Genomic DNA, 24,549 nt, shown 5'->3' on the forward strand with positions numbered 1-24,549 from the left:
GGTGTATTAACAACAGAGATTCACTTTGCTACAGAGGTCTGCAGGGGCAAAACTATGATTTTTCCAGTAATCATGTATAGATGTGCTATCTGGACCATAAGAAAGGGTGAATGGCAAAAAACTGAGCTTTTGACTGTGGTGCTTCAGAAGATTTTTGAGAGTCCCTTATACAAGGAGATAAAACCAGTCAATCTGAAAGGAAATCAACTTCTGACCCCTGATGTCTCAGCTGAGGCATCTACTGAGGGCCTCCAGGTGAAAGAACGGATGCTTCCACTGCAAAAGTGCCTAACCATGGCAGCTCCAAGCAAAGAGTTTGTAGCTCCACCCCTGGAGGAAGCTCAGAAAGGCTGAAGGCTCTGTGTACCCTGGGTCCCCCGATACCTGTGTTGCATTCTCCCCAGCAGCATTGGAGGCCGAAGAAGGGGCATTCTGGGCCCTGGGGGAGGGGAATGGCTCAGGGATCCACTGGGGCCATCACTTACCAAATAGGACTGGAAAGGACAGAGCAGGCATATGTGGCAGACAGCTGGTGACTGGGGTGTGGGAACAAGAGGGAACCAGGTCTGCATGAACAACCTCACCCAAACTCCCCTGGAAGAGAAGCCCAGTGATAAGATCATCTGAGATGGGACAAAGATAATCTATTTCATTACCCCTTAGAATTCCTCTGAATGAGGAGGTGGTGGAGTTGGTGGGTCATCACAAACTCTTCCATGGCCTAGACCATCCCCCAGTCACTATCCTTGGGGCTGTTTCTCCCCAGCTTCAGTCATGTAGCTCTGGAGGAAACAGAATCATGTGTGCTGCTGGGTCAGGGCCAGTGATCATGTAAAGCCAATCAATCATAGGACCCCATGACCCTGCCAGGATGGCTGATCTGGGCCTGTACAGGTGATCTGAGGTGGGTCATTCAGAGAACACACTTGAACTCTGATATCTCTGAGCTTCTTTCCTTACTAGGTGGTGCCTTGGGGATATAAAACCCTAGGACAGGTAGCTTGGACTCCCTCACTAGGTGTAGAAGCCTTAAGGAAGAAAGTTGTCAGGCTAAGATCATCAAAGAAGAGGGAAGGGAAAGAGTGAGGGTGAGAAAGAGAGAACTGATGACTTCTGATTTCTTGGGTCCAGTCACTGAGATCTTTGTATTTGCTCTGATTCTTGTGTCCTGGATTCCCAGAATCATTTCAATGAGTCTCCCTTTCTCCTTGAAGCCAGTTGGAGTTGGGCTCCTCTCAATTTTGATTCAGACTTGGTTCTAGATCCTTCACTCCCAAACAGAGAGGCACCCATTTGTTTCAGCACCGTTACGAGCGAAATCCTTTATTCTTTACTGAGAATAGGGTGTGTAGACCACCAAATTCAGTTTATCAGCATCCTGGTCAGGAGTGTCCTAAGTGTGAGTGAGGGTGTGTTAGGAGTGGCATTACTCATTCCTGAATCACTCCAAGCGTTTACACGGCTTGTGCCAGGCCAATTCTGTCATTTCCTCGATCATAAACAGAGAAGTACTGCCTCAGGAAGACGTCACCAAGGATCCAGGTCTCTGTAGATGTACTCACTGGGTTCACTTCAAAGTTGATAAAGCAGTCGCCACTACAATCCTGGGGGAGTCAAAGACGCACATCAGTCAGCCTGAGCCCTTATCAGCGACTCCCCACAATATCCAGACCGAGCAGCGTTCTTGGTTTTATTTCCCTCTTTTGGTAAGTATCAAGTGGTTTTATGAGCTTCAGGGCATGTGAGAGTTCATCCAAAACCAAAAAGGACCCATACATGCGGCTGCCATGAGGAAGGGTGTGGTGAGTGGAGGACTGGCAGTTCAGGAAACAGTGGAAATATAAACAACAAAGTCCTACTGTAGAGAGTAAGGAACTATATTCAATATCCAGTGATAAACCACATGAAAGAGAATAAGAAAAAGAATATATATTTTTATGTGTATAACTGAGTCACATTGCTGTGCAGCAGAACTTAAGGTGACACTGAAGATCAGCCACACTTCAATACAATTTTTAGAAAAGAACAAGAGTGTCCCCTGGTTCTCCTCACTCCCTGTTTCTTTCCTCCTGACTCCTGCTCCTTGTTTTCTCTACAGAGAATGCAGGTTCTCCTCCAGCATCCCCACAATCCAAACTTTATTAAAAAACTTTATTTTGTATTGGAGTATAGCTGATTAACAATATTCTGAGTTTCAGACGGACAGTAAATGGACTCAATTTTATGTATCTATGTATCCTGGTCCCAAAAATACCCCTCCCATCCTGACTGTCATATAAATGAGTGGAGTTCCCTGTGCTAAACTGTAGCTCACTGTTGGTTATCCATCTTAAATATTGCAGTGCCCACAACACATTCTTGAAAACTCAACTCAGGAGCTCTGGGAAGACTCCTGCAGCCCACACTCATCCTCTTTGGTCACTCCAGGCTTGATTGGGTAACTTACTCTGGTTCCCCATCCCCACGGGTCAGTCTGTAGCCCTCATCACCCCTAGTAAGTCCCCAGTGCCCCAATGGAGAGCACCTTGGGATGCCATTTCCATAGAATCCAGTGCAGTGTTGCCTAGAACCAAGCAACCCTCCATATGGCTCTGTGAGTTTGTGGTTTTAGAATTCCTGAAATTCCCTCTGTTCCTCAAAGCCTTCCTTGAGCCCGTCAGCCTGCTATGTACTCCCACAGGGGGCTGACATGAAGCCTCCACCCTGTGCCGGGGTTGAGCAGTCACTGTGCACCCTTTATTCACCTTAGTATTCAACCTCCCCACAGAGGGGCTGGGTACCCCAACTCACAAAGGGGGCACCTGGCCAGAGCAAGGGGAAGAAGCAGCCAAGATCTAGGGTGACCATGTAATTTATCATCCAAAGCAGGAAAACTTTAAGAAGGGAAGGGAGACTGTTAATTTATGATGGAGCATCACTGGCATTTTCCCCAGCCATTCTCCTTGTAACATGGCCTATTTCAGGGACTGCTAGTGCTGACTTTCATGTTCATGCACCTAAGGGTTCAGATTGAACTCAAGCTCTCTGAGGACTGATGGCCTCAGTGTTCCCCTCGCCTTGTAACTCCCACCATGTCAGCATGTTGTGGCGTCTCCACATTTATTTCAGGATGATCAGTGTCCCAGACAGCCCTTTACTCTCAAGTAGTTGGTTCTGTGGGAAGCACTGGCCCAGCCACAAGGCTCAGAGCATCTGCAATGGTGTGACATGGCCTGCAGATGGCGCCCTCCTCCCAGCAGCAGCCCAGGGGTTCCTGCAAGCTCCAGTTTGAGAACCAACCCTCAGTATTGTCCCCTCACCTTCATGGTGTAGGCTTGAGCTGGCAGTGGGTAGTTGATGCCGTTGATGGTGAAGTCAATAGAGGGCAGGGTATTGACCGCAGAACATGAAACATAGTGCTATTAGAGAGAGAGGGAGAGAGGTTGGCCCTGGAGATCCTTGTTGTGTGTGGATACTGGGAGTGACCCTGGGGCATGACCTTTCACCTCGGAACCCCGTGGCTTGGCACCGAGGAACCTCAGGATCTTATCGACCAGTCTTCTTGGGCCAAGGATCGATGATGCCCCGGTGTCCACAAGGGCCTCACAGCCGCCAGAACAAGCAACAGTCTGTCCTTCCATGGAGATGCTGAGAGACAGTGGAACAAAGCGGGCATTGAGGTCACTCTGAGTCTCCCCAGAGTTGCTCCCTTCCTGTCTGTCTCCTAAACAGCCCTTTGTCTCTTTCCCTGACTCTCTTCATCTGCTCTTGACACGGCACCTCCCTTGACATCCTTGAATGCAGTACTTGAATACACCAGGATCTTTTGTACCTTGAAACAAGCTGGCCTTCCTTCCTAGAAGACTCCCCTCCCCTTTGACTAGCAAATGTCTTCTCATCTTCCAGATTCCAGCTTAATTGTCATGGATTCAGGGAAGTCTTTCCTGCGGTGTTTATCATTCTCCTGTCTTTGTCACTTGCTGTAGACCCTTCCCCACAACTAGCATGTACCAAAGTCACAATTCACTTAGTGTGTGTGTCACTTCTGTGCATCTGCCTTCTTAGATGTGAGGGCGAGTTTTATTCTCATTGCCTCCTTAAAGTGCCTGGCACACAGTGAATGCCCAATGTTTGTCTGTTCCATGAGTGAATGAAGACTGAAAATAATGAGATACATCCAGAGAGCTGTATCTGGTAGGGAACAAATAATGGGTGGAACACAGAGTGAAGATGGAGATTCGCAGGGGCAGCAGATTCTCATAATGGAGGGAGAGAGGGGCTCCTCTGGGAGAGGGTGTCTCCCATCACTACTCCTACAACCAGCTCAGACCCTGAGATTCTGGCCAGGAAATACATGATTAGCCCACGGAAACTCCAAAAGAGAGGTCAGCTTTTGTCTGAGGGTATCACACAGAATCCTATCACTTATTGTCTCTTGTCCTCAGGTCACTCCTCGATCCCACCTTTCTGATTCTCTGTTATAGCCCCTGTCCCACTCTGTGCCCAGGGATGTGGGCTGTCTTTTATATTAGTTGCTTTCACATCTTAAGACTGCAGCCAACCTCTCTTCACTGCTGGGTAGCTTCTCCATAAGGCGACCAACTTTCCACATTTGCTGAGGTTTTTCCCTGTTTGTAAACTGAGACTTATCTGTACTGAGAACTTGCTTGGTCCAAGGTAGCCATGGACAGTTGGTCATCTTATCATACTGCTGTCCAGGCTGGTGAAATCCTCCCTGATCCTGTTCACCACACTGCAGAGTCCTCTGACCATGCTCCCTGCCTCACAGGGCAGCAGGGTGCAATGCTCTCCCAGCTGCACAGACCTCTCTGGACCCTGTGAGGACCCTGGTCAGAGCCCTGGTCAGGAGGCCTGGGGATTATGAATCCATGGGCTGTTTGTGTATCTATGTGCTTGTGTGTTTGTTTGTATGTGTGTTTGTATGTGTCTCTGTGTGTGCTTCTGTGTCTCTGACTAGCTATGCATGTTTATATGTGTCTCTGTGTATGTGTATATGTGTCTGCTTGTGTGTTTCCATGTGTCTCTGTGTCTGTCTGTGTCATTGTGGGTGGTGTATATGTTTGTGTGACTATGTGTCTGAGAATCCATTTGTGAGTGTCTGCCTGTGTCCATGTACAGATGTGGAACATCCCTTGGGCTGACCCTCAGAGGGAGAGGCTTACCGGTCCATGTGGACACGCCAGTCGCCTGCTTGGATCAACGGTACCCAGTTGAGTGCTCCCTGGTAGTAGGATTTATCCACCCCACCAAACATCACCACACTGCCCTCCGGCTTGCTCCTGTAGAGAGAAGACAGTGGGGGGATCCTTGAAAGATGATAACAACAGCACTGTTTGAGAGCTTTGCTTCTCCATCCATCAAGGCCCTAATAAGGTCCTCATCGACAGATGCAGATATCGAGACTAGGAGTGATTTGAAGACCAGACTGAGGTTGGTTACTCGCTAATGAGTGGCACAGAGGAGGTTAGAAGCTGAGTCACCTGGCTGGGCTCCACCCACTATATCTTCTGAAGATGCCCTGGACCTCCTGTGACCTGAGTGCTCAGACACCCTCAGAGGACAGGGTGCTGAAGCATTTTGGCTTTCCCCTTGTCCACTTTGTCATTTTTCAGGAAAATCAAGGCCTGGGAGTGCTAAGGGTGTGGGATCAGGTCACCCAGAGTTGGCTCCACTGGCCTGTGACCTCTACTGTCCAAAGGGCCCCACACTCAGAAGGGACCCCACAACTGCTCTCCCTGTCTTGAAATGCCTAATATTTCTTGAACAAGGGTCCTGCACTTTTTGTGTGTGTCCTACAATTTCATTTTTCACTGGCTTTTGCAAATTGGGTAGCTGGTCCTGGGCTCGCAGTGAAATGCTAATGAGGAAGGAAAGCTACCCACCATCCTTCTCCTTCCTTATCAAATTCATAAGCAAATCCTAATGCCTTTTCCTTCAACTTGTTTCCTGTTGCCTCTCATTAGTCTTCCTCCTCACTCATCCCCCTAGACCAAGTTACTGATCTTGAGCCCAGGAGCAGGTTTATGTTCCAATTTATCATTATTTATAAAAGCAGGTGGTGAAGCCCTGTAGGGGCCTGGGGCCATAGTTACCTTGGGTTAGATTATCTCTTGGGATATTTCTTTATCAAGTATTCTATAAATTTCACTGAAAGCAAATTACAGCTAATTTGGAGAAATGGATTGTCCATCTCAGACTTACTTGCTCAAGTAGAAGGCAAAAACAGGCTCAGAAATGGCACCGTGATTCTTCAGGTTGTCAAAGATGGGGATGCCTCCAGTGAGAGATATGTTGGGGTAGTTCAAGCCCAAGATGCCATCAAAAGGCATTCCCTCAAACCCGGATTGCTCCACGCTTAAACCAAATGGCTGGTCAGTACTTACAAGGTCCCCAATCTGTGGGAGAGAAGAGTGATCCCACTTACAGATACATGAAGTGGGGCTAGGACTGGGCTGGGGTGCATTGCCATTAGATCCTCAGAGAAGAATTGAGGCTGGGCTGTGTCTTCGGTGGAACTCACACAGTTAGACCAAACTGGGAGGGGAATTTGGGTTCCATTTGAGAGAGGCTATGAATTTTAAAATATCTGACCCTCTGAAAGACACCACCTGAGTGAGTCAAACTGGCCTCATGGCTTCTGTAGAGGTGGGGCAACCAAGTCAGGCCAGGACCCATCGGTGCCCCCTTGTGGACAAAATGAGCCGAGAGCAAGGTAGCCTTCTCTTTGGCATCACTGTGACCTAACGACAGGAATGGACTGCATTCTCTGTAAGGTACTGTGGATTCTGCATCTGTCCAGGAAGACAGAAGCCAAAAACACAATCATGCTTGCAGGGATCTATGAAATTCCTGCCTGGGGATTCACTTTTGGGGATAAGTGTGCCTTTGTGTGAGTGTGTATGAGAAAGAGAGAGGGGGGAACTATTCAAGTACTTTGGCAGAGGCAGGCCCTAAGTTTTGTTGGACTCTCAAAGGCCCCCTAGAATGAGAACTCATTTATGAGGCCCCCTAACTTCTCAGGCCTCCAGTTTCCCAGTCTGGATACCTGAAGCCCTTAACTGCCCCGAGGGTTCCCAGATCAATTTTATCCTTTCCCCAAACACCCCAAGCAACTTCAGTCCTGAAAAGCCAGCCGAGCTCCACTGTTTACCACATGTTTGTCCTCAGCAAGGCCCTTGCTGTCTACACCTCAGTTTCCTCATGTCACATGAGCTAATCAGAGAAACTGCTGTGTGGGGTTGTCAGGACTAAACCAGTTATCACCTGAAAGTGCCTGGAACAGTCAGAGAATATAAAAGCGGGTGCCTTTTCCCCCTCTTCTTGCTCCCAGCAAAATGAACCTTGAACTATTCATGGGCAGAGAAGCTGCAAGTCCCCATCTCAAGCCACTCTCTGTGTTAGCTAATCTGTGTGCTCATGTGTCACCATGGGCACTGCCTCCCCAGGGACAGGATGCTGTGGGTAAGATGATGGCCAATAACTATGGGAGTTAGTTGAGGAAGGGTCCTGCCAGAAGGTCCTGCATCTGTTTTGCAAGCAGTGGTCACTCCATAGCCAGTCCTGACTCAGCATTTGTTACACTGTTACCCGAACGGTGTCACGAGCAACAACTCCCTTCATCCTCCCAGAACCGTATTGATGCTGAAGGTCTTATTGGTTTGCCGGTAGGTGGAAGACTCATTATGTCTGAACATAACGTGTGAGGCTGCAGACACAAGAGATAAGTGTCATCAGGTGCCAAGGGTGCAAAACAGGGTGGCAGGGCAAGGGAAAGATGGTCCGGGTAAGGGGTGTCTGTACTCACAACAGGTTGGGTACTTGCAAAAGATGGACGGCACCCACAAGTCAGATGATGCTGTGTCAAAGAGAACCTGGAATTCCTGAGGGGGTGTTCCAATGGTGATGTTACCCACATAGATCATCTACAGGGACAAACAGTGAGTGGGTTAGTGCAGAACTGGCTATCCTATATTCCCACACTCATGCCTCTCTCTGGATGTCACATATCTCTTGAGATCACTTTTTAACCACCGTGCAGCTCACTGACGTTGGTCCCAGAGGTGCCTGCATTTGAAATGTTTTTCATGTCCTACATGGTACGCAGGATATTTACTCTGTGACCAGGTGTTGAAGTGGTACCTCCTGCATTGGAAGCACAGAGGCATACCCACTGGACCTCCAGGACCACTAGACACCCAGGGAAGTCCTGGTGCCTTCATTTGAGAAGCTCTGTAGTCTCTTCCAACCCAGCCTTAACACCCCCTTCTCCAGGACGTCCTTCTTGATCAACCTCAGCCACTCCCTCTAAACTCAGACCACACCCAATCAACACCATAGAGGTGACCCTTTCATTTCGCATGTATTTACTAATATGTCTATCTCTCAGGCTGGCATGAGTATTCTTGAAGACAAACTAAGCCCTCTTTCCAATCCAAAAACAGTAACCACAGTGTTAGATACTGAAGGCTTTACACAGAATACGGGTTCAGTATCTTATTACAGCTGTGGTTCTTGGTTTTGTGGAAACTGATTTCCTCTGCCTGGGGATTCACAATTGCTTTGCCTTTGGTTTTACCATTTGATCAGTGATGGTTCACTCTTCATCTGTAACTGACTGACTCACTTATTTCAGAAGGAACAATCTCCCTCAAACTAATGACACATCTTTGACACAGAAATGGATATTTACCTGCCACCTGGTAATTGCCGGGCCCAGTCACAAAGACCAACAGTTGAGAATGAGAGTGTGTTCTCCTCTGGGTGGGTCCCTGTTTTCCAGTGTTTCTGCCTCCTGCAGGAACCCAAACCCCACATCCCACCTGGGATTTCCATATGAGCTCCGGTGCTAGGCTAGAGCACCAGGGGCATTGTGGAGCACCATCCCCCCAATACTCACATCCTGGAAGTTTCTCAGGGGGTGAGTAGCTATATTTGAGCCAGGAGAAGAAGTCTGGTACAGTCTGTAAGCATGTTCCTTCAGGAAATTGTTCAGCATATTTTTTCACTGCGGGTTTTTCTCATGATCTTCACTCTGGTTAGAGGTATACTTTACCGAGCATTTGACAAGAAAACAAGAAGAAGCTACAATTAGCTGTCAGTGTTCAGGTATAACTGTCGTTGTAATGGCCCTGTGTATTTTCTAATCATTTTTATGAGGCATATTATTATCACAATTTTATGCATATACCATGGCAAAGACATAGGTTTGATTACAGCTTCTGTTCTGCAATCTGGGATAAGCCATATAACCATGTGGAGTCTCAGTCTCCACCTCGGTAAAATGGTGGAATGTAGCAATACAAACCCTCCAAATAGAATATCTTGGGGTAAGTGAAGTGATAGATATAAGGTACCTGATAAATAGGAAGTCTCAACAATGACAGCCATTAGCATTGCTGTTGCCATCCCACTGTATCCTTCTCATAGAACCTCAAGGAAGAGGTAGAAGGGGGACTCATACTGTTTTACAAGGGTGCAATTTGAAATGCAAGAGGTTACTGAGTTGGCTGTGGTCACACTGCTTGTCAGATATAAAACTGTATATCAAACAGTGTATCATTCTCCAAGTTGAAAGAGAAGAGGGAGTTGAAAGAAGAATCCAGGAGATAGGGAATAAATAAGGGAAATTCAGAGGCTCAAGAAGGAAGGGATGAGTCAAATGAAAAATTAAAAGAAAACAACACAGAGAGAAATACACTCACAGAGACTTCCAAAGAGATGGAGAGGTAAATGATAGTGATACAGAGATGCAGACATAGACATATACACACTGAAGTAGACAGGGAACAAAGAGGACATGTTGAATAAAATGTAGAAAAGTGCTATTCCACAGGACATCTGCATAGACTGTGCACTGAACAGTTGTAAGGAGTTGCATTTTCAATAGGTCATGACTGGACCCCAAGAGTTGTGCAACCATGCAAATCTACACCAAGACCCTTGGGATCCACAGTTCCTAAAGCAAGGTACTTATCAATAAGTAAGGGTTGAACTTTAAGACTGTCAGGGAAATATTCATTCCCATCTAAACCTGATGGGTGGAAGAATAATCAGATGAAAAGAAAAATCCGAGAAAGGAAGATGATGCAGCTTACAGTCCCCATACTTACTTGACTATGCACTCTGAGAAGGCCACCAGCCAGAGAGCACAAGCCACTTCATGCTTCTTTCCTGGCTCCAAGTACTCAGGGAAGTTGGGGGTTCTTAGCATGTAGTGGTGACTGGGAGCCCCTAGTTATATATGCTCTGACATGCCCTAGTTTTCCCCTTTATGCCACTAATAGATCTGATAAAAACACAAAGCTTTCGATAAAATCTTTACCTTCCTCAGTGTCCTTGGCGAGTGGACTTTGAAGCTTCTCAGAATAGAGACAATTGGACTGTAATCTCTTCCTTGAATCTTGGCTGGAAAATCTAACTGATCTGCATGGACATCTAAGGAGACAGAGAACCTTGCCTACTTGGAGATAAAACTGCTAAGAACATCATGAAAATGGTAACTAGGGGCCATACTCAACATTCATGGTTTCATGTCATCTTCTTAGTCACTTCATGAGATATGCATTGCTGTCTTTGTTGGAGAGGAGATTGCTAGGAGGGTATGTTGTCAAATGACAGTGAAGACTTCAGGGACAGCCCAGGGACCCACAAACTGGCCTTAGGTAGTGGGTCTAATGGCAAGGATCAGGGGCACCTGTGATGTCAGTCTGCATCAAAGTTTAGGGTAGAGTAGTAGCTCAATTGCATGGGTTTCAGTATTGGAAAATATGTCATATGCATCCACAAGATATTTTATATCATTCAAAGAATGTACATGGAAGAACTGTGTGCTGGGTTCTGGGTTAAAGGTTTCAAAATCAAAGATGATCAAGACAAAAGTAGTCTTTATTTTAGGAGAGCCAGCAGTCTATTTCTCACAAACTCATGGCCCCAGGAGGCAAGAGAAATAATAGTATGACTAGGTGGCCATGCTGGACCCTGACCCCTGGGAGCAGCCTTTCCTCCACTTCAACCATGCTGGAAAGCAGGCCGGTTGGCCATGTTTTCAAGAGAATCAGAAGTTTGGATATTTATGCACAATCTACTGATTTTAATGTTAGCAACTAATTTTTTTTTCTCTTTTGAATAGGTCTTTATTTATTTATTTTTTTCATTTATTTTTATTACCTGGAGGCTAATTACTTCACAACATTGCAGTGGGTTTTGTCATATATTGACATGAATCAGCCATGGAGTCACATGTATTCCCCATCCCAATCCCCCCTCCCACCTTCCTCTTGACCCGATTCCTCTGGGTCTTCCCAGTGCACCAGGCCCGAGCACTTGTCTCATGCATCCCACCTGGGCTGGTGATCTGTTTCACTATAGATAATATACATGCTGTTCTATCGAAACATCCCACCCTCGCCTACTCCCACAGAGTCCAAAAGTCTGTTCTGTACATCTGTGTCTCTTTTTCTGTTTTGCATATAGGGTTATCGTTACCATCTTTCTAAATTCCATATATATGTGTTAGTATGCTGTAATATTCTTTATCTTTCTGGTTTACTTCACTCCATATAATGGGCTCCAATTTCATCCATCTCATTAGAACTGATCCAAATGATTTCTTTTTAATGGCTGAGTAATATTACATGGTGTATATGTACCACAGCTTCCTTATCCATTCATCTGCTGATGGGCATCTAGGTTGCTTCCATGCCCTGGCTATGATAAACAGTGCTGCGATGAACATTGGGGTGCACTTGTCTCTTTCAGATCTGATTTCCTCAGTGAGTATGCCCAGAAATGGGATTGCTGGGTCATATGGCAGTTCTAGTTCCAGTTTTTAAAGAAATCTCCACACTGTTCTCCATAGTGGCTGTACTAGTTGGCATTCCCACCAACAGTGTAAGAGGGTTCCCTTTTCCCCACACCCTCTCCAGCATTTATTGCTTGTAGCCTTTTGGATAGCAGCCATCCTCAATGGCATTAATGGCACCTCATTGTGGTTTTGATTTGCATTTCTCTGACAATGAGTGATGTTGAGCATATTTTCATGTGTTTGTTAGCCATCTGTATGTCTTCTTTGGAGAAATGTCTGTTTAGTTCTTTGGCCCATTTTTTGATTGAGTCATTTATTTTTCTGGAATTGACCTGCAGGCGTTGCTCATATATTTTTGAGATTAATCCTTTGTCTGTTGCTTCAATTGCTATTATTTTCTTCCAATCTGAGGGCTGCCTTTTCACCTTACTTATAGTTTCCTTTGTTGTGCAAAAGCTTTAAAATTTCCTTAGGTCCCATTTGTTTATTTTTGCTTTTATTTCAAATATTCTGTAGGTGGGTCATAGAGGATCCTGCTGTGAATTAGGTCAGAGAGTGTTTTGCCTATGTTCTCCTCTAGGAGTTTTATAGTTTCTGGTCTTACATTTAGATCATTAATCCATTTTGAGTTTACTTTTCTGTATGGTGTTAGAAAGTGTTCTAATCTCATTCTTTTACAAGTGGTTGACCAGTTTTCCCAGCACCACTTGTTAAAGAGGTTGTCTTTTTTTCCATTGTATATCCTTGCCTCCTTTGTCAAATATAAGGTGTCCATAGGTTCATGGATTTATCTCTGGGCTTTCTATTTTGTTCCATTGATCTATATTTCTGTCTTTGTGCCAGTACCATGTACTGTCTTGATGACTTTGGCTTTGTCATATAGTCTGAAGTCAGGCAGGTTGATTCCTCCAGTTCCATTCTTCTTTCTCAAGATTACTTTGGCTATTCGAGGTTTTTTCTATTTCCATACAAATTGAGAAATTATTTGTTCTAGTTCTGTGAAAAATACTGTTCATAGCTTGATAGGGATTGCATTGATTTATAGATTGCTATGGTTAGAATAGCCATTTTGACAACATTGATTCTTCCAATCCATGAACACGGTATGTTTCTCCATCTGTTTGTGTCCTCTTTGATTTCTTTCATCAGTGTTTTATAGTTTTCTATGTATAGGTATTTTGTTTATTTATGTAGATATGCTCCAAAGTGTTTTATTCTTTTTGCTGCAATGGTGAATGGTATTGTTTCCTTAATTTCTCTTTCTCTTTTTTCCTTGTTAGTGCATAAGAGTGCAAGGGGTTTCTCTGTGTTAATTTTATATCCTGCAACTTTACTGTATTCATTGATTAGCTCTAGTAATTTTCTGGTAGAGTCTTCAGGATTTTCTATGTAGAGGATCATGTCATCTGCAAACAGTGAGAGTTCCACTTCTTCTTTTCCTATCTGGATTCCTTTTACTTCTTTTTCTGCTCTGATTGCTGTGGCAAAAACGTCCAAAACTATGTTGAATAGTAGTAGTCAGAGTGTGCACCCTTATCTTGTTTCTGATTTCAGGGGAAATGCTTTCAAGTTTTCATCTTTGAGGGTAATGCTTGCTGTGGGTTTGTCATATATAGCTTTTATTATGTTGAGGTATGTTCCTTCTATTCCTGCTTTCTGAGAGTTTTAATCATAAATGAGTGTTGAATTTTGTCAAAGGCTTTTTCTGCATCTATTGAGATAATCATGTGGTTTTTATCTTTCAGTTTGTTAATGTGGTGTATTACATTGATTGATTTGCAGATATTAAAGAATCCTTGCATCCTGGGATATAGCCCACTTGGTCATGGTGTATGATTTTTTTAATATATTGTTGGATTCTGTTTGCTAGAATTTTGTTAAGGATTTTTGCATCTATGTTCATCAGTGATATTGGCCTGTAGTTTTCTTTTTTTGTGTGTGTGGTCTCTTTGTCTGGTTTTGGAATTAGGGTGATTGTGGCCTCATAGAATGAGTTTGGAAGTTTACCTTCTTCTGCAATTTTCTGGAAGACTTTGAGTAGGATAGGTGTTAGCTCATCTCTAAATTTCTGGTAGAATTCAGCTGTGAAGCCATCTGGTCCTGGGCTTTTGTTTGCTGGAAGATTTCTGATTACAGTTTCGATTTCCTTGCTTGTGATGGCTCTGTTAAGATCTTCTATTTCCTTCTGGTTCAGTTTTGGAAAGTTATACTTTTCTAAAAATTTGTCCATTTCTTCCAAGTTGTCCATTTTATTGACATAGAGCTGCTGGTAGTAGTCTCTTATGATCCTTTGTATTTCAGTGTTGTCTGTTGTGATCTCTCCATTTTCATTTCTAATTTTGTTAATTTGGTTCTTCTCTCTTTGTTTCATAATGAGTCTTGCTAAAGGTTTGTCAATTTTGTTTATTTTTTTTTTTAAAAAACAGCTTTTAGCTTTGTTGATTTTTGCTATGGTCTCTTTAGTTTCTTTTACATTTATTTCTGCCCTAATTGTTAAGATTTCTTTCCTTCTACTAACCCTGGGGCTCTTCATTTCTTCCTTCTCTAGTTGCTTTAAGTGTAGAGTTAGGTTATGTATTTGGCTTTTTTCTTGTTTCTTGAGATAAGCCTGTAATGCTATGAACCTTCCTCTTAGCACTGCTTTTACAGATTCCCATAGGTTTTGGGTTGTTGTGTTTTCATTTTCATTCATTTCTATGCATATTTTGATTTCTTTTTTGATTTCTTCTATGATTTGTTGGTTATTCAGAAGCATGTTATTTAGCCTCCATATGTTTGAATTTTTAACAATTTTTTTCCTGTAATTGAGATCTAATCTCACTGCACTGTGGTCAGAAAAGATGACTGAAATGATTTCAATTTTTTTGAATTTTCCAAGACCAGATTTGTGGCCCATGATGTGATCTATTCTGGAGTAGGTTCCGTGGGCACTTGAGAAAAAGGTGAAATTGATTGTTTTGGGGTGAAATATCCTATAGATATCAGTTAGGTCTAGCTGGTCCATTGTGTCATTTAAGGTTTGTGTTTCCTTGTTAATTTTCTGTTTAGTTGATCTATCCATAGTTGTGAGTGGGGTATTAAAGTCTCCCACTATTATTGTGTTACTATTAATTTCCTCTTTCATACTCGTTAGTGTTTGCCATACATATTGCGGTGCTCCTATGTTGGATGCATATATATTTATAATTGTTATATCTTCTTCTTGGATTGATCCTTTGATCATTATGTAGTGTCCTTCTTTGTCTCTTTTCACAGCCTTTATTTGAAAGTCTATTTTATCTGATATGAGTATTGCGACTCCTGCTTTCTTTTGGTCTCCATTTGCATGAAATATTTTTTTCCAGCCCTTCACTTTTAGTCTGTATGTGTCTCTTGTTTTGAGGTGGGTCTCTTGTAGACAGCATATATAGGGGTCTTGTTTTTGTATCCATTCAGCCAGGCTTTGTCGTTTGGTTGGGGCATTCAAACCATTTACATTTAATGTAATTATTGATAGGTGTGGTCCCGTTGCCATTTACTTTGTTGTTTTGGGTTCACGTTTATACAACCTTTCTGCATTTCCTGTCTAGAGAAGATCCTTTAGCATTTGTTGAAGAGCTGGTTTGATGGTGCTGAATTCTCTCAGCTTTTGCTTGTCTGTAAAACTTTTGAATTCTCCTTCATATCTGAATGAGATCCTTGCTGGGTACAGTAATCTAGGTTGTAGGTTATTCTCTTTCATTACTTGAAGTATGTCCTGCCATTCCCTTCTGGCCTGAAGGGTTTCTATTGATAGATCAGCTGTTATCCTTATGGGAATCCCTTTGTGTGTTATTTGTTGTTTCTCCCTTGCTGCTTTTAATATTTGTTCTTTTTGTGTTTGATCTTTGTTTATTTGATTAATATGTGTCTTGGGGTGTTTCGCCTTGGGTTTATCCTGTTTGGGACTCTCTGGGTTTCTTGGACTTGGGTGGCTATTTCCTTCCCCATTTTCGGGAAGTTTTCAGCTATTATCTCCTCGAGTATTTTCTCATGGCCTTTCCTTTTGTCTTCTTCTTCTGGGACTACTATGATTTAAATGTTCGGGCATTTCACATTGTCCCAGAGGTCCCTGAGGTTGTCCTCACTTCTTTTGATTCTTTTTTCTTTTTTCCTCTCCTTCATTTATTTCCACCATTTTATCTTCCACCTCACTTATCCTATCTTCTGTCTCTGTTATTCTACTGTTGGTTCCCTCCAGAGTGTTTTTTTATCTCATTTATTGCATTATTCATTTTTAATTGACTCTTTTTTATTTCTTCTAGGTCCTTGTTAAACATTTCTTGCATCTTCTCAATCTTAGGCTCCAGGCTATTTATCTGTAACTCCATTTTGTTTTTAAGATTTTGGATCATTTTTATTATCATTATTCTAAATTCTTTTTCAGGTAGATTCCCAATCTCCTCCTCTTTTGTTTGACTTGGTGGGCATTTTTCATGTTCCTTTACCTGTTGGGTATTTCTCTGCCTTTTCATCTTGCTTAGATTGCTGTCTCGGGAGTGGGCTTTCTGCATTCTGGAGGTCTGTGGTTCCTTTTTATTGTGGAGATTTCACCCAGTGGTTGGGGTTGGACGATTGGCTTGTCAAGGTTTCCTGGTTAGGGAAGCTTGCGTCTGTGTTCTGGTGCATGGAACTGGATTTCTCCTCTCTGGAGTGCAATGGAGTGCCAAGTAATGAGTTTTGAGATGGGTCTATGTGTTAGATGTGATTTTGGGCAGCCTGTATCTTGACGTTCAGGGCTATGTTCCTGCATTTTAGCAACTAATATTTTTTTCCAAAAAAAAGAAAAACACATTGGGAATGAAATCTCCACAACGATGTGCTGAATCAGCCTTCAGTTTCTGCAGGTTTTTATTTCTGGCCTAGACTTGGGAGTGCAGTGGGGACAGAGAGGAATTTAATTCAAGTTGGTTGATTTACAAAGAGACTGAATGCATACTGAACATGTTTGTTTCCTTTCTATTTATAAAGAAAGATCATTGGGGACATACAAACCAACAAATTTAACTGCTGAAGATAAGTTGATATATTTCTGATATAATTTCTCCCATAGAGTCTATACCATGAAATATTTTGTCTGCCAAAGCAAACATACGAAGAAATAATTTTGAAAAGTCTTCCCAGTCAAAGAATACAAATCACCTGTGGCAGCCAAAGTAAAGACAATCATGTTTAATTACTCATGCAGGACTCCCAGGGCCTATTCAGCATGAGATCTATCCATGCCTGTCCCTTGAATACAACAGGAGCCTCTCCTGTCACCAGGTGTATGTAGGTGGGTCACTGTGTCTTAATCCTCATTTTTGCATATTGTTTAAATTCAGTATTGCTGGTCAAATTCCAACAGGGGGAATAGGACGTCACTGACAAATGACACACGTGTATGCCCTTTGAACTATGGACTTGGAGAAGACTTTTATTTTCATTTATATTTATTAGTTGGAGGCTAATTACTTTACAATATTGTAGTGGTTTTTGCCATACATTTACATGAATCAGCCATGGGTTTACATGTATTTCACATCCTGATCCCTCTTCCCTCCTCCCTCCCCACCCCTTCGCTCTGGGTCTTCCCAGTGCACCAACCCCGAGCACTTGCCTCATGCGTTCCACATGGGCTGGTGATCTCTTTCACCCTTGATAATATGCATGTTTCAACAATGTTCTCTCAAAACATCCCACCCTCGCCTTCTCCCACAGAGTCCAAAAGTCTATTCTGTATATCTGTGTCTCTTTTTCAGTTTTTCATTTAGTGTTATCGTTACCATCTTTCTAAATTCCATATATACGTGTTACTATACTGTATTGATGTTTATCTTTCTGGCTTATTTCACTCTGTATAATGGGCTCCAGTTTCATCCATTTCATTAGAACTGATTCAAGTGAATTATTTTTAATGGCTGAGTAATATTCCATGGTGTAAATGTACCACAGCTTCCTTATCCATTCGTCTGCTGATGGGCATCTAGGTTGCTTCCATGTCCTGGCTATTATATATAGTGTTGCGATGAACATTGGGGTACACGTGTCTCTTTCAGATCTGGTTTCCTTAGTGAGTATGCCCAGAAATGGGATTGCTTGATCATATGGCAGTTCTCGTTCCAGTTTTTAAAGAAATCTCCACACTGTTCTCCATAGCGGATGTGCTAGTTTGCATTCCCACCAACATTGTAAGAGGGTTCCCTTTTCTCCACACCCTCTCCAGCATTTATTGCTTGTAACTTTTTGGATAGCAGCCCTCCTCACTGGCGTGTAATGGTATCTCATTGTGGTTTTGATTTACATTTCTCTGGTAATGAGTGATGTTGAACATTTTTTCATGTGTTTGTTAGCCATCTGTATGTTTTCTTTGTAGAAATGTCTGTTTAGTTCTTTGGCCCATTTTTTGATTGGGTCATTTATTTTTCTGGAATTGAGCTACAGGCGTTGCTCATATATTTTTGAGATTAATCCTTTGTCTGTTGCTTCGTTTGCTATTATTTTCTCCCATTCTGAAGGCTGTCTTTTCACCTTGCCTATAGTTTCCTTTGTTGTGCAAAAGCTTTTAAGTTTCATTACGTCCCATTTGTTTATTTTTGCTTTTATTTCCAATATTCTGGGAGGTGGGTCATAGAGAATCCTGCTGTGATTTATGTCAGGTAGTATTTTGCCTAGGAGTTTTATAGTTTCTGGTCTTATGTTTAGATCTTTAATCTATTTTGAGTTTACTTTTATGTATGGTGTTATAAGGTGTTCTAGTTTCATTCTTTATATGTGGTTGACCAGTTTTCCCAGCACCCCTTGTTAACGAGGTAGTCTTTTTGCTATTGTATATCTTTGCCTCCTTTGTCAAATATATGGTGTACATAGGTATGTGGATTTATCTCTGGGCTTTCTGTTTTGTTCCATTGATCTATATTTCTGTCTTTGTGCCAGTACCATACTGTCTTGATGACTGTAGCTTTGTAGTATAGTCTGAAGTCAGGCACGTTGATTCCTCCAGTTCCATTCTTCTTTCTCAAGATTGCTTTGACTATTCGAGACTTTTGTATTTCCATACAAATTATGAAATTATTTGTTCTAGTTCTGTGACAAATACCTTTGGTAGCTTGATAGGGATTGCATTGAATCTATAGATTGCTTTGGATAGTATAGTCATTTTGACAATATTGATTCTTCCAATCCATGAACACAGTACGTTTCTCCATCTATTTGTATTCTCTTTCATTTCTTTCATCAGTGTTTTATAGTTTTCCATATATAGGTCTTTCGTTTCTTTAGGTAGATTTACACCTAAGTATTTTATTCTTTTTGTTGTAATGGTGAATGGTATTGCTTCCTAAATTTCTCTTTCTCTTTTCTCATTGTTAGTGTATAGGTATACAAGGGATTTCTGTGTGTTACTTTTACATCCTGCAACATTACTGTATTCGTTGATTAGCTCTAGTAATTTTCTGATAGAGTCTTTAGGGTTTTTTATGTAGAGGATCATGTCTTCTGCAAACAGTGAGAGTTCCACTTCTTCTTTTCCTATCTGGATTCCTTTTACTTCTTTTTCTCCTCTGATTGCTGTGGCCAAAACTTCCAAAACTATGTTGAATATTACTGGTGAGAATGGGCACCCTTGTCTTGTTCCTGACTTTAAGGGAAATGCTTTCAATTTTTCACCATTGAGGATAATGTTTCCTGTGGGTTTGATATATATAGCTTTTATTATGTTGAGGTATATTCCTTCTATTCCTGCTTTCTGGACAGTTTTCATCAAAAATGGATGTTGAATTTTGTCAAAGGCTTTTTCTGCATCTATTGAGATAATCACATTATTTTTAACTTTCAGTTTGTTAATGTGGTGTATTATATTGATTGATTTGTGAATATTAAAGAATCCTTGCATCCCTGGGATAAAGCCCACTTGGTCATGATGTATGACCTTTCTAATATGTTGTTGGATTCTGTTTGCTAGAATTTTGTTAAGAATTGTTTCATCTGTGATCATCAGTGATATTGGCCTGTAGTTTTCTTTTTTTGTGGCATCTTTGGTGTTGGTATTAGGGTGATGGTGGCCTCATAGAATGAGTTTGGAATTTTGCCTTCTTTTGCAATTTTATCGAAGAGTTTGAGTAAGGTAGGTGTTAGCTCTTCTCTAAATTTTTGGTAGAATTCAGCTGTGAAGCTATCTGGTTCTGGGCTTTTGTTTCCTGGAAGATTTCTGATTAAAGTTTTGATTTCTGTGCTTATGATGGGTGTGTTAAGATTCTATTTCTTCCTGGTTCCATTTATAATGTTGTACTTTTTGAAGAATTTGTCCATTTCTTCCAAATTGTTCATTTTATTGGCATATAGCTGCTGGTAGTAATCTCTTACGATCCTTTGTATTTCAGTGTTGTCTGTTGTTATTTCTCCATTTTCATTTCTACTTTTGTTAATTTTGTTCTTCTCCCTTTGTTTCTTGATGAGTCTGGCTAACGGTTTGTCAATTTTTACCTTTTCAAAAAACAGCTTTTAGCTTTGCTGATTTTTGCTATAGTCTCTTTTGTTTCTTTTGCATTTATTTCTGCCCTAATTGTTAAGATTTCTTTCCTTCTACTAACCCTGGCATTCTTCATTTCTTCCTTCTCTAGTTGCTTGAGGTGTAGAGTTAGCTTATTTATATGACTTTTTTTCTTGTTTCTTGAGGTAAGCTTGTATTGCTTTGAACCATCCTCTTAGCACTACTTTTACAGATTCCCATAGGTTTGGGGTTGTTGTGTTTTCATTTTCATTCGTTTATATGTATATTTTTATTCCTTTTTTCGATTTTTCTATGATTTGTAGGTTATTCAGAAGCGTGTTATTTAGTCTCCTTATGTTGGATATTTTAAATTTTTTTTCCTGTAATTGAGATCTCATCTTACTGCACTGTGGTCAGAAAAGATGACTGGAATGATTTCAATTTTTTTGGATTTACCAAGGCTAGATTTATGGCCTAGGATGTGATCTATCCTGGAGAAGGTTCTGTCTGCACTTGAGAAAATGATGAAATTGATTGTTTTGGGGTTAAATGTCCTATAAGTATCAATTAGGTCTAGCTGGTCCATTGTGTCATTTAAAGTTTGTGTTTCCTTGTTTATTTTCTGTTTAGTTGATCTATCCATAGGTGTGAGTGGGTTATTAAAATCTCCCACTCCTATTGTTTTATTGTTAATTTTCCCTTTCATTCTTGCTGGCATTTGCCTTACATATTGTGATGTTCCTATGTTGGATGCATATATATTTATAGTTGTTATATCTTCTTCTTTGATTGACCCTTTGATCATTATCAAGTGTTCTTCTGTGTCTCTTTTCACATCCTTTATTTTAAATTTGATTTTATCTGATACGAGTATTGTGACTCCTGCTTTCTTTTGGTTTCCATTTGCATGAAATATTTTTTTCCAGCCCTTCACTTTCAATCTGTATGTGTCCCTTGTTTTGAGGTGGGTCTCTTGTAGACAGCATATATAGGGGCCTTGTTTTGTATCCATTCAGCCAGTCTTTGTCTTTTGTTTGGGGCATTCAACCAATTACATTTAAGGTAATTATTGATAAGAATGGTCCCATTGCCATTTGCTTGGTTGTTTTGGGTTCGTGTTCATACAACCTCTGTGTTTCCTGTCTAGAGGAGATCCTTTAGCATTTGTTGAAGAGCTGGTTTGGTGGTGCTGAATTCTCTCAGGTTTTCCTTGTTTGTAAAGCTCTTGAATTCTCCTTCATATCCAAATGAGATCCTTGCTGGGTACAATAATCTGCATTGTAGGTTATTCTCTTTCATTACTTTAAGTATGTCCTGCCATTCCCTTCTGGTCTGGAGAGTTTCTATTGAAAGATCAGCTGTTATCCTTATGGGAATCCCTTTGTGTGTTATTTGTTGTTTCTCCCTTGTTGCTTTTAATATTTGATCTTTGTGTTTGATCTTTATTAATTTGATTAATATATGTCTCAGGGTGTTTCACCTTGGGTTTATCCTGTTTGGGACTCTGTGAGTTTTCTGGACTTGTGTCACTATTTCATTCCCCATTTAGGGGAATTTTTCACTAATTATCCCCTCGAGTATTTTCTCATAGCCTTTCTTTTTGTCTTCTTCTGGGACTCCTATGATTCGAATGTTGGGGCGTTTCTCATTGCCCCAGAGGCCCGTGAGGATGTCCTCATTTTTTAAAATTCTTTTTTCCTGTCTGCTTCATTTATTTCCACCATTTTATCTTCTACCTCACTTATCCTATCTTCTGCCTCTGTTATTATACTGTTGGTTCCCTCCAGAGTGTTTTCGATCTCATTCATTGCATTATTCAGGCGAAGCCAATGGCACTTCACTCCAGTACTCTTGCCTGGAAAATCTCATGGATGGAAGAGCCTGGTAGGATGCAGTCCCTGGAGTCACTACGAGTAGGACATGAGTGAACAACTTCACTTTTACTTTTGACTTTCACTTTTCACTTTCACTCATTGGATAAGAAAATAGCAACCCACTCCAGTGTTCTTGCCTTGAGAAACCCAGGGACAGGGGAGTGTGGTGGGCTTCCATCTATGGGATCACACTGGGTTGGACATGATTGATGTGACATAGAAGCAGCAGCAGCACTGCATTATTCATTTTTAATTGACTCTTTTTTATTTTTTCTAGGTCCTTGTTAAACATTTTTTGTGTCTTCTCAACCCTTTTCTCAATGCTATTTATCTGTAACTCTATTTTGTTTTCAAGATTTTGGATCATTTTTATTATCATTATTCTAAATTCTTTTCCAGGTAGGTTCCTCTTCTCCTCCTGTTTTGTTTGGCTTGGTGGGCATTTTTCATGTTCCTTTACCTGCTGGATAGTTCTCTGCCTTTTCTTCTTATTTAGAAAGCTGTGTTTGGGTTGCTTTTCTGTATTCTGGTAGTCTTTGGTTCCTTTTTATTGTGGAAGTTTCTCCCAGTGGGTGGGGCTGGACGTTTGGCTTGTCGAGGTTTTCCAGTTAGGAAAGCTTGCGTTGGTGTTCTAGTGAGTGGACCTGGATTTCTTCTCTCTGGAGTGCAATGGAGTGTCCAGTAGTGAGTTTTGAGATGGGTCTATGGGTTTGGTGTCACTTTGGGCAGCCTGTATATTGACGGTCAGGGCTATGTTCCTGCATTGCTGAAGAATTTGCATGGTATGTCTTGCTCTGGAACTTACTGGCTCTTGGGTGGTGGTGGTTTCAGTGTAGGGATGGAGGCTTTTGGATGATCTCTTATTAGTTAATGTTCCCTGTAGTCAGGAATTCTCTGGTGTTCTAGGTTTTGGGCTTAAGCCTCTCGCCTCTGGATTTCAGTCTTATTCTTCCAGTAGCCTCAAGACTTCTCCATCCATACAGCATTGATAATAAAACTTCTAGGTTAGTGGTGAAAGGGTTCTCCACAGTGAGGGACACCCAGAGAGGTTCACGGGGTTACATGAAGAAAAGGAGAGGGAGCAAGGAGATAGAGGTGAGCAGGAGAATAAAGGGGGATTCAAGAGAAGAGAGACAGATCTAGGCAGTACTCTGTTCCCTAAGTGTTCTTCACATCCCAGAACACCCACGGAGATTCACAGTATTGGGTTGAGAAGAGAAAGGGGAGGGAGGAAATAGAGGTGATCTGGGGGAGAAAAAGGAGAGTTAAAACGGGGAGAGAGAGATCAAACCAGTAATCAGACTCCTGAGTAAAAATGGGTATTGAAGTTTGGGTTCTCAAATGTCTAAAATTGATATCAAGTACTGAAAAACAAAGATTGAAAATCTAGAATAGAGGTTAGACTATAAAAATACAATATTAAAAAAAAACCAAAAAAATTTAATAAATATATATGAAGTTTGCTTTAAAAATAGGGTCCTTTTTATTTTTTTATTTATTTATTTTTTTGGCCAGGTTATAGTGGGTTATAAAAATGAAAATTGAGGAGTAATAGAGGACTTTTAAAAAAAGAATGAATTTTTAATTAAAAACAATAATAATAATAATAGTTAAAAATGTATCTAGGAATTTCTCTGGAGTTGTTACACGTTTGTGGGTTCAGTTTAGTTTCAGATAGCTCCTTTTCCCAGCTTACACTTCTCAATATCTATAGGCCTCTTCCAGTGTAGTCGGTGTTAACTACAGGGAGTTTAATCCATTGCACCTGTCACTTCTGAGGCAGTTCCCTTTGTTTATTTGGCTTCTCTTTGCAGGTCTCTTCAGTGTCTAATTTCCACCCTGACACAAGTGGGCAGAGGTGGTCTCTTGTTTAGGTTTGCTTGTTCAGTCATGCTGTTGGGAGGGAGGGGCTCTGCAGACAAATATCACTGGCGTGTGTAGGGAGTACTCACAGTGTTCCGGCCACACTGGGTTTGCCCCTGCTCATGGCGTGTATGCTTTCCCCGTCTACACTGCCCAGGCTCCAGTCTGCTCTTCAGGGAGCGGGCCCTGAGTTGCATGCACTTCTCATGCCTAAACCTCTCAGGTTCAGGTTCTTGGGTGATCCACAAAGGCCCAGACTCGATTGCGCCTGCATTTTGCACCTTCCCCGTCAGAGCAGCTCAGATAACCAGGACCTTGAAGAGCTTACTCTACCCGGGTGCAGCGTGCCTTATTCCCTCTGTGGTCCCAGCCTCACTTTTCGGGCATGCTGGTAAGGTGCGTCTTGTGTCTCTTCTGGGGAGCTGATTTCTGGCTGCGCCCCTCCCAACAGATGTCAACCATCCAGAATCTCAGGACGTTTGGTTAAAGCCTGGAAGACTGTTTGCGGTTTGGTAGAGGAT

At 41.9% G+C, this 24,549-nt stretch overlaps 1 pseudogene; it reads right to left on the minus strand.

Moving 5' to 3' along the window:
* Positions 1–1,454: 1,454 nt before the first annotated feature.
* Positions 1,455–10,188, minus strand: LOC110121972 (pregnancy-associated glycoprotein 1-like; annotated as a pseudogene).
* Between the last annotated feature and the right edge of the window lie 14,361 nt (positions 10,189–24,549).

This window comes from Odocoileus virginianus, unplaced genomic scaffold (assembly GCF_023699985.2).
Source record: "Odocoileus virginianus isolate 20LAN1187 ecotype Illinois unplaced genomic scaffold, Ovbor_1.2 Unplaced_Contig_39, whole genome shotgun sequence".
NCBI classification, from domain to species: Eukaryota; Metazoa; Chordata; class Mammalia; order Artiodactyla; family Cervidae; genus Odocoileus; species Odocoileus virginianus.